Here is an 11,377-nt window from a genome sequence, read left to right on the forward strand (position 1 = left end):
CATAGGACGCCTTCTCATTTTCTTAATGGTTTCCTTTGCTGTGCAGAAGCTTCTTAGTTTAATGTAGTCCCGCTTGTTTATTTTTATTTATTTATTTATTTTTAAAGATTTTATTTATTTATTTGAGAGAGAGAATGAGATAGAGAGAGCAGATGGGGGAGGGTCAGAGGGAGAAGCAGACTCCCTGCTGAGCAGGGAGCCCAATGTGGGACTCGATCCCAGGACTCCAGGATCATGACCTGAGCCGAAGGCAGTCGCTTAACCAACTGAGCCACCCAGGCGCCCCCGCTTGTTTATTTTTGCTTTTGGTGTCAAATCCAAAAAATCATTACCAAGACTGAAGTCAAGGAGCTTACCACCTGTGTTTTCTCCTAGGCATTTATGGTTTCAGGTCCCACATTCAAGTCTTTGTGTTGATTTTATATATATGGTGTAAGAGAGAACTCCGGTTTTCCCAACACCATTTATTGAAAAGACTGTCCTTTCTCCCATTGTATATTCTTGGCTCCTTTGTCATAAATTAATTGACCATATATACATGGGCTTATTTCTGTTCCATTGATCTGTGAGTCTGTTTTTATGCCAACACCATACTGTATTGGTTACTATAACTTTATAATATAGTTTGAAACCAGGAAGTATGATATTTTGATACAGCTTTGTTCTTCTTTTTCAAGATTGTTCTGGCTATTTGGGATCTTTTGTTGTTCTATATGAATTTTAGGATTGTTTGTTATATTTCTGTAAAAAAATGCCACTGCAATTTTGATAGGGATTGCATTAAATCTGTAGATTGCTTTGGGTAGTGTGGACATTTTAACAATATTAATTCTTCCAATCCATGAGTCCAGAATATCTCCATTTGTGTCTTTTTCAATTTCTTTTGTCAACATCTTGTAGTTTTCAGTGTGTAGATCTTCCCTCTCCTTGGTTAAGTTTATTCTTAGGTATTTTATTCTTTTTGCTGCTGTTGTAAATGAGATTGTTTCCTTCAAGGTATTTTTTAAATCTTTATTGAGATATACTTCAAATACTATAAAATTCACTCATTTAAAGTGTATAATGCAATGATTTTTAGTATATTCACAGCAGTGTGCAACTATCACAAATCCTATCACCAAATCTAAGTTTAGAACATTTTTGTCACCCCAAAAAGAAACCCGTCACTAATGAGCAGTCACCCCTATTTCCCACCCACCCCCACCCACCACTCTCCAACCTCAGGCAACCATTAAGCTATGTTCTGTGTCTATAGATTTCCCTACTCTAGACATTTCATATTAATGAAATCATACAATATGTAGTCTTTTGTGATTGCCTTCTTTGACTTAGCATGATTTCAAGGTTCATCCATGTTGTAGCATGTATTGATACTTCATTTCTTTTTATAGCAGAATAAATCCATTGTATGGATAGACCACATTTTGTTTATCCATTCATCAGTTGATGAACATTTGGGTCATTTCCACCTTAGACTACTACTATGCGTAATGGTGCAACGAACACTCATGTACAAGTTTTGGTGTGAACAGAGGCGCTCATTCTTTTTGAGTGTGTACCCAGGACTGGAATTACTGGGTCATATGTTTATCTCTATGTTTAACTTTTTGAGAAACTGCCAAAGAGTTTCCCAAACTGTCTGCACCTTATTACCTTCCCACCAACAATGAATGAGGGCTCCAATTTCTCCATAACTTTGTTATTGTCTGTCTTTTTGATGATAGACATCCTGGTGGGTGTGAAGTGGTATCTCATTTGGTTTTGATTTGCATTTCTCTAATTACTAATGATGTTGAGCACTCTTCATGTGCTTTTGGCCATTTGTGTTTGTGTTTGTGTGTGTGTGTTTGAGAAATGTCTATTCAAATCCTTTGCCCTCTTTTTAATTGGGTTCTTTGTCTTTCTATTATTGAGTGGATGGACGAGTTTTTTTTTTTTTTTAAGACTCCATTCATTTATTTGAGAGAGAGAATGAGAGACAGAGAACACGAGAGGGAAGAGGGTCAGACGGAGAAGCAGACCCCCTGCTGAGCAGGGAGCCCGACGCGGGACTCGATCCCGGGACTCCAGGATCATGACCTGAGCTGAAGGCAGTCGCTTAACCAACTGAGCCACCCAGGCGCCCTGATGGACGAGTTTTTGAGAGGCAGAGTGCAGGAGTAAAAGCTTAGAAATGGAGAAGGGTGAATGCTAGCAAAGGATAGGAAATTAAACAGACTGGTCAGAGCATAGCATGGCATAGGAAATGTGAATCTGTACTTAGCAGAGATGGCTGTCAAACATCTCTGTTTATTTATCAAGTGGGGACAACAGTGAGACAAAATATGATAAAGAACCAGTGTTTACACACAGGATAAACTCATAAATAGAAGGTAATACCACTGTCTTAAATGGGCTGGTCACTGATTTAGGAATATTATGTGTGATCTGGTTTAATCCTCCATTCTATGACTTATCCCATTTTTCAGATGAGGGAACTAATGATCAGAGAAGTTAAGTAACTTGTCCCAGGTCACTTAACTAATAAATGGCAAAGGTGAAATTCAAAACCAGGTCTGTCAGCCCCTGAAGTACAAGAGACCGACAGTGTGCTAGTTGGGAGATAGAATTAGAAAGGAAGGCTTGGGATCTTGTGGTACAGGGCCTTGACTATTCAGGAAAAGTTTATGCTTAATTTGCAGACATGGGATAGCTGCCATGTATTAGCTAGGGCAATTAGGAACTACATTTTGAAAACGTAGAACAGCGTGGTTGGGAATGGGGAAGGCCAGAGCTGGGAGGCAGGTTAGGAAGCTATTAAAAGAGCCCAGCTGAAGTATACAGAGAACGAGGACCGAAGAGGTCACAGGAACCCCGGGCAGGAAGACAGACAGAAAGTGCTGTGCTCAGGAGAGCTAGTTATTAAATTTTCAGCCAATTGTTAAATGCTGCCTTTATTATGAATTAAATTACATCAATGTACAATTTAACATTTTTACATTAAGAACAAAGGTAATAGACACTCCAAAGTCATGGCTTCCTAATGATTTCATGGTATTTTGCTATTATCTGTGCTCTTGAGGTTATTTTCATCTCTTTTCCCTGTGTGGTGGAAATGCTCTATGAACGGTGCTATTGTCCATCTCTTCCCAACTTCATTGACACTACGATGGTACTTTGATATTGGCCATGATAGAGTATTTATAGCACCAAAATTGACAAATCAATAAGTCAGGGTTTTCTTTTGGGGGGGGCTGCTGTTGTTAAAGGTTTACATGCACCCCGCTGGGGAACAGAGGTGTTGGGGAGGCAGAGTATGTAGAATCGGGGAGTTCTGTAGATAGATGTAGTGTGAAAGGGCAGGCAAAGATATGCAAGGTTTCTGGTCTGTGACACATGCCTGGAAGAGCTGGCTATCCTGATGCACATGAAGAATGTGGGATGTGGAGCAATGGGAAAGACAGACTGGCCAGAAACTCTTCCTCCAGCAGGCAGGTCTGGTTCAGGGTTTGAGATAAGAGGAGGGATAGGGGGCGCCTGGGTGGCTCAGTTGGTTAAGCGACTGCCTTCGGCTCAGGTCATGATCCTGGAGTCCCGGGATCGAGTCCCACGTCGGGCTCCTGGCTCGGCGGGGAGCCTGCTTCTCCCTCTGACCCTCCCCCCTCTCATGCTCTCTATCTCATTCTCTCTCTCAAATAAATAAATAAAATCTTTAAAAAAAAAAAAAGAGGAGGGATAGGTACAGGAATGGTGGTACACACGGGACACCTAACTTGAGTCTTTGCATACTTCGTTGGTCACCTGATTTCTCCAGCCACAAGACAAAGGGTAGAACTTTCCAGGGCGAAGACCGTTTTATCTGTGCTTGAGTGCTCACTTCACGGGGGTCTGCTAGGGGCTAAGTAGGTAGGATTTGAACTGAATTCTCCTTTCTGGGAGTCAAACTGGAACCACTGCTCTCCATCTTTCTCGGACAGTTCAGAAAAAAATCCAACAGGGTCAAGGTCTCTGGGGATAACAGCTGGGGTGGGAATCCAATGTCTACTTACAACTAACCATCAGAACTTGGACAAGTTACTTAACTGCTCTAAGCCTCACTTTCTCATCTGTTCAATTAGAATGTTGGACTAAGAGCTTTCCCAGCTTGGGTTCTATGAGCCTTTGCCCTTCACACCACGTCTCCTTGATATCTCCTCAGCCACTGGGCAGGCTTGCCTGAGTTCTAGGGCTCTGCTCCCAAGATGGTAATCTATGAAGCAATCATTCATCTGGCCGTCATCCATCAGGTGGGAAAGGAGGACCTGTGATCCTGTCAGCCTAAGTAAAGGCGACACAGCAGGGCTTTATTAAATGAAATGGGACGGATGGACGGCGGGCTTCCCAGTGTCAGGGAAATATTGATTCAGGCAAATATATGATCCTCCACATGAATATCTCAGAGGCTGTTGCTAAAAGAGACACTGCAGTATGGAGAGTGTCTTTTCCACGATGAAGGATGGCTTTTTGGTGCCGCACCCTTGCAACGAGAAGTGATGCGCAGAGCCCCAGCCTCACTCCCCGGGCCTTGCATTATAGAAACAGTGACGCGCTCTCATTACCGCAGGTAAGTGGAGAAATGTATGATTATGGTTCTAGTAAAATCAGAGGAAAAGAGGCGGCGGCAGCTTTCCCCGGGATCCAGAGTTGCCTGGGATTAGGAAGGGTGCAAGGCTGCTAATTGTACTTTTCGGAGCTGCCTGCTGGAGGGAGTTTTGAGGTTACTGCTGACTCCCTGCATTCTCTCTCTTGCTGGCAGTCAGTAAGCACACAGGGGCCCTTTATCAGGCCTCAGTTGTGCAACTTATTGTAACCACCAGTGGAATGATCTTAATCACAGATGACCTAACGCACTGTATTGGTATTTGAGCATATAAACCAACCTGCTTTGCTGATGCAGGAACTAGACTCAGAGAGGTCAGGGGGCTCATTGAGGCTATTCTGCTATCTAGCACGAGGACTAGGACCAGGATTCAAGCTTCCTAAATAAATGATCCAGGGCTGATTCCACTATATGCAATTCTGAAGCATAATACAAAGCCCCATGCCCCATTTGAAAATCTCCAATGCTGCACTTCATCCACACTAGTGTTAAAGAAAGAGACAATTTTTTTTGTCAGCCTTTCTACTTTTGGCTTGAGAGGGTCCACCTGTTTCTCAGTCTCGGCTGTGCTACTTTCTATTTTGTGTATTCCAAGTACTTAACTCTTTCTAAGCCTCTGTTACCACATCTATAATATGGAGATGAATCCGTTCCAAGTGTATTAATTGAGCATCTATTATATGTCAGGTACTATGATACAGATGCTGCTAATAATAGCACCTAACTCACAGGTGTTTTGACAAAATGAAATGAAGACAAGTGAAGTGCTAAGCGTCATGGCTGGCCAATGATAAATATTCAGCCGGTTTTGGCACTTAGCATAGGTCAAGTTCCTCTACGTGCCCTTATTTCCCTCCTTTTACATGCATTTATTTGAGGACCTGATAAAATCTTGGGGTTCAGCAATGAATAAAACATAGTCCCTGCTATTGACAAGGTCTGTCTTACGGCGCAGGTCAACCTGGGTTTGAATCCCACCTTCGCTCCTGGCATAAGCCTACAGGCTTCTGTGAGGTGTCAAGATTATATATATAGAAGTCTAGTCCAGTGCCTGGAACACAGTTAGCATTCAGTTAATGATGCTATCATTATTATATTATCGTTACTATCAGGTTATTGTTAAACAGAAAAACAGATACTTTCAATGCAATGTGAAGATGCTAGAGGGAACAAAAAGAAAAGGGCCCAGAGGGTTCTAGAGGGGAGGGGGGTGGGAGGATGGGTTGGCCTGGTGGTGGGTATTGAGGAGGGCACGTTCTGCATGGAGCACTGGGTGTTGTGCACGAACAATGAATCATGGAACACTTCATCTAGAACTAATGATGTAATGTATGGGGATTAACATAAGAATAAAAAAAAATTGGAAAAAAAAAAAAAAAAAAAAAGAAAAGGGCCCATAAAGGGATGAGTTCACAGAGCTGGTTCTTGACAGATACCTTGAAGTTGCTCTGGAAGAAAAGGAAAAGAAGATCTGCCAGAGCAGAGGGAATAGAATTTGCAAAGGCTGGAATGTTCAGGGCGGAGGACAAGCTCTGTGTGGCTGGAGGAAAGGGACCGTTGAGGAGGGTGTAGCAAAGTGTGGCTGGAAAGATGGGACAACATTGTCAAAGGTCGTAGAAGTTACTAAGGAGTTCGTCTCGTAGAAATTGGCAGTGGGGGGCCATGGCAGAGGTACAAGGGCATATTTTGGGATGGGCGACAGAGACCAGGCTTTGATTACCTGTGGCACGCTGCTTTCATCCCACCTACTCATCGAGCTAAATTCCCAGGCAATAGCAACAAAACTCGTGCTCTCCTGTCCTTGTTATTGGGGTGCCGACCTTGGGGTGGTCTGTGGTCACCATGCCCCTCTGCATGGCCCTGCCTTGCCTGGAGCTCCACTGAGCATCTGAATTCATCTCCAGAGGCAGAAGGAAGAAAAGTTCTGAGCCAGGCTGTTTGACCAACGCTTAGCAGAACTCAAGTTTCCCAAGTGTACGCGTTCCGGAGACTTGAACGCTCAGGCAGTGTCCCTGGGGTCGATGCTCCGAGCGTGACACAGGAGATCCTACCAATCAGTCTCCCTGGGCGGGGAAAACGAGGAAAAAGCAGACAGGAGCAAAATCTCTCCTGCAGGCTGACCAAGTGAGGGAAATTTCAGAGGCTCCTTGTTCTTCCTCTGCTTCTCTTTCATCGTTGTATGTTGGGACATTTCCTGAGGGCTGCCTTTCTGTTCTGTGTTAATGATGGACTGTTTTCCACTTACCCCTTTGAGATCTTAGCCCTGTTATTAACTTGTCAACAGGTTTCCCCTCCATTTTAATTACTCTTGCTCAGCAGCAGATGGTGGAACACAGCTGATTTCCAAACCGCTTCCCCCGTTCAGGAGTGGTTGTTCCCTCTTTGCCAGCAACCTCTGTGAGTGAAAGTCACCTTGTCCATGTGGCGGCTTTGCTGGCCCAGTTCTCCCTCTGTTTCCTTCGGTGGCAGGAAGCTGCTTTCCCTCGCTGCTTCTGGGAGTTTTTGAAGGCATGTCAAACTTCTCACCCCAGACGGCAGGACTGTGTTTACGGAGCAGAGAATCCAGGTCCTGTCCTTCTTGTCCTTTCTGTCTTCTTCAGAATGAACTGCCTTGATCCCCTGTAAATAGGAGGTGAAGTCTACTGGTATCAGCCCTCTGATTTCTTGTCCTAAATCTTCCAGAGCCTCTGGTGTTCCACGGAACCCAGCTGGGTTCTCCATGAGATCAAGGCCTCTCCTGACTCCCCTGACCAGAAATAGGTACATGGCAGCAACCGGCCCTCAGAAGACGGGAAATCCGCTTTCTCAGGTAATCCTTACCCGTAAAACCACTTAATCTCTGGTTAGTGGTCACTCCCTCAAGCTAATTTTTTCCCCCTTAGACAAGAGCTTTCAGGATACCGTGCCTTAGCCCGTAGTGTTGTGGTGGGGGGAGCCTCGTGGGCAGACAGACCTTTGAGGCTCTCGAGCTGCATGTACTACGTGAGCAGCTGCCTCTGCCCGGCTGTTTCTGCCTGGTTAGCTTTTCCTCTGGCTTTGTGAGAATCATCACGGGGATGATGGCGCATGGTAAGGATCTCAAGGTTGTTCCGATGTGGCTGAAGAGAGGAGTGGCTTCTCGTTTCTAAGATTCCTCCAGTCAGGACCTTGGAATTAGTCCCCACTTCTCTGGGTTGTCATCTCTTATTTTGTGTATATGATGTGAGTCCCCAAATAAATCATAACTTCCATGAGGTCAGGGACACGTACCGATGCGTTCTGCAGATCATGTTAGCAGGCGATCCTTGTTCAAGGTCAGAGATAGTCATTATCTTGATAGTCGTTTTATTTAATAGTTTCAAAACTATGTGAGGACAGGTACCATGATTGCCGTTTTACAAATGAGGAGGGAGAAAGGTTGAAATGCATTGGTCGGGGCCCCAAAGCTAGTAAGTGGCAGAGTCAGGATTTTGAACCCAGCTTGGCAAATCCTGTGCACTTTCTCCCACATCATTCCAAATGGCATAAGACCAGTTCTCTCGGCTTCTAGGCTATATGATGACCGAGTCTGTGTCTCAAGTTCTTGCTCCTGAACTTAGTAGCCTCGTCTGTTATCTGGTCAGTGCTGATTGCAGTGAGCCAGCAGAGGGGAGAGCGCCGGGAGAGCCGGCGGGAACGGACAAGCCTCCGAGGGCAGGCATCTGGGCTTGCGGTCTGATAGCCCGGCTTTTCCACCCTTCATTAATTTTGATTTTATTTTGTTTCAAAGACATGCGTGTACACAGTGTTTTTTTTCTAAAGACATTCCTCGTTTGAACTGCAAAATCAAGAACGTGATTTGAGGGACAATCTTCTCAATACCCCCGAGGATGATGAATAACTGGTACCACCCTAGATGCATGGGGAAGAGATGAATTTGTCATGTGCGATGGATATCTTAGGGCAGTGGTTCTCAAACTGTGGTGCTTGGCTCCCCGGATGTCCCTCAGACCCTCTCAGGAGATGCCTGAGGTCAAATGACTTTTCATACTAATACTAAGACATTACTTTCCTTTCTCACTGGGTTGACATGTGCAGTGATTGTGGAGAAGTCGTGGTGTGTGGAATGGCTGGAAGCTTCGCATGAATCAAGCAGTGGCCCCAAACTGCACCCAGCATCATAGTTTTTACCACCACACATCTGCTGAAGAAAAAAAATCAGGTTTTCCCTCAGAATTCCTTCATTAGGTCCTTAAAACAATTTTTTTTGTGTGACAAAGTAAGAAGTGTTTATAAACTCCCAGGTCCCATGAGAATCTTGAGGAAAAGCAGTTGTGTGATGGTTTGAGCTGTGGGCGAACCAACTACTTTTTCCAAAGCACAGCACTTTTGCTTGAAACAATGACTGATTGACAAACTGTCACTATTCATATTTGGGTATTGAAAATGCATAACGTGGGCCAGTCATTTCAAGGAAAACAACTGACAGTATTCTTGCCTAAGATAAAATTGAGCTTTCAAATGAAAATTAGATTTTGGAAAACCTGTATGTATCACTGTAAGTGCAACAGCTCCTCAGTTGTTAAAGATTTTTCTGAGGAGATCGATGATGATATTAATGGTTGTATGATTTTTTTTGATATTGTATAATGAAATACGTCAACATGGAAGATGTGCATAAGTCAGTAAATAAATATTTTCCAAATGACCAAAGCATATTGTTATAAAGTCATGAAGGGATACAAGAACCATTCAAAGTACAAGATAGGCCAGTGGATTTTAGTGTAACAGAGTACATAAAGTTCACTGATATGATTTCAGATTCCATGTCCAATATTCTGCACGAATTGCTATGAGAAAGGCAGGCAATCTCATCGTCTCTAATAGCTTCCTAAGAAAGATAGATGCACAGAAGTCAACTTCTTGAGAACTTGCCTGTCTTAAAATAACATTATTATAGGGGCGCCTGGGTGGCTCAGTCGTTAAGCGTCTGCCTTCGGCTCAGGTCATAATCCCAGGGTCCTGGAATCGAGCCCCGCATCGGGCTCCCTGCTCGGCGGGAAGCCTGCTTCTTTCTCTCCCACTCCCCCTGCTTGTGTTCCCTCTCTCGCTGCGTCTCTATCTGTCAAAAAAATAAATAAAATCTTTAAAATTAAAAAAAAGACATTATTATACTCTCCTACTTAATTGATAGTTTTGTTTCGAAAAAAGATTGTACACTGTCTCTTTTGTCTTGAGTGTCCTGAAATATCAGGTTTATTCGACAGTGTCTGTTTGTTCTTATTCATTTCAATGCTGATGGATACTCGGTAGATCCTTTCAACCTGGCAGCTCACGTCTTTTGGATCTGGGAAATTCTCTTGAATTGTTTCATGTTTGCTTTCATGTTCTCCAGGGTCTCTTTCTAGAATTCGTTCTATTTGAATATTGGACATTCTAGTTTTCTTATTCTTGGATTGGTCTTCTAATTTTATTATTCTTTCTCTTCTCATTTTCCTTCTGTTCTCTCTTTTTTTCTTTCTCCCTTCTGGTTAATTCCTAGGAAATGTACTCAATTTAATCTTTGAACTCTACTGAGTATTTGATTTTTACAATTGTCTATTTAATTTCCAGGGACACTTTTTTTTGTTCCCTTAATTTTCCTTTACCACAGTGTGGGGTTTCTGCTTGGTGGATACAGTCTCTCTCCTGTTATCTTTCTGAGAACACTGATGGTACAAAACTTTAAATGTTTTGTTTTCCTAGGATTGTGTCTGTTTCCTGCAACTTACTATTTTCCCTTTGATTTTTGTGTCTATCTTTCCCGTGAGGGGATTCCCTCTGGTGTTCAGGAATCCTTGGTCATTTGCTTATGGTTATGAGCAAACACTAAAAAGCAAACTGAAATCTCTGCACATATAGGTGGGATTTGTTGACTGTTGAGCTTTGCTATAATGTGGTCTGTGGGGGCCATTTGTTGGGAAACCTCCACTGTGAAAATCTTTAACTCTTTCCGTTTGGGCTGTCTTAGAGATGTTTCTGGAAGAAATGTCTTTCAAATATCTATTTTACAGGCCTAGCTAAAGCATTCTGGAAACTAACTGGAGGGAGAAGGCTCAAGGCCACAACGTATTGCATATAAATATTCATTTTGTGCTTGCTTGTAGTATGACCTCTGCTTCAACTCTCGTGGATATTCTCCATTCCGAAGACTCTCTGCAGAGATTAAATCTTCAGTGTTCCTGGGCTTGGAAGAGGCAAGTCATCCAGGTACTTGGAAGGGGAGAAGACATCTGGTTGTCTGTTATTTTTAAAATAAATTATGTCATATTTATATAAAAGACAATATGCAAATATCACATACAAAAGCATACAAGTGATACATATGTAAATTATGACCCTCATTAATAAGGTGCACAGCAATTAAGAACTAGAACATTCTAAATATTTTTGCACCTACATCTGTGCTCTGTTTCTTTCCCATCTCCCAGCCTTCTTTATCGTCCTGACCCAGAGGTAATTACTATCATAAATTTTGTATTTGTCATTTCCTGCTTTTAAAAAATAGTTTAGGGGTGCCTGGGTGGCTCAGTCGGTTAAGAGTCTGACTCTTGATTTCAGCTCAGGTCATGACCTCAGGTTGTGGAATCAAGCCCCTCGTTGGGCTCCACGCTGAGCGTGGAGTCTGCTTGAGATTCTCTGTCTCCCTCTGCCTCTGCCCCTCCCTCTGCTTGCTCTCTCTCTCAAAATAAATAAAGTCTTAAAAAATAAAATAAAATAAAAAATAGTTTAATGTATATACCATATATGTATAAATCCATA

Source organism: Leptonychotes weddellii, chromosome 6, assembly GCF_054177405.1.
Source record: "Leptonychotes weddellii isolate Sample4059 chromosome 6, ASM5417740v2, whole genome shotgun sequence".
In the NCBI taxonomy this organism is placed as follows: Eukaryota; Metazoa; Chordata; class Mammalia; order Carnivora; family Phocidae; genus Leptonychotes; species Leptonychotes weddellii.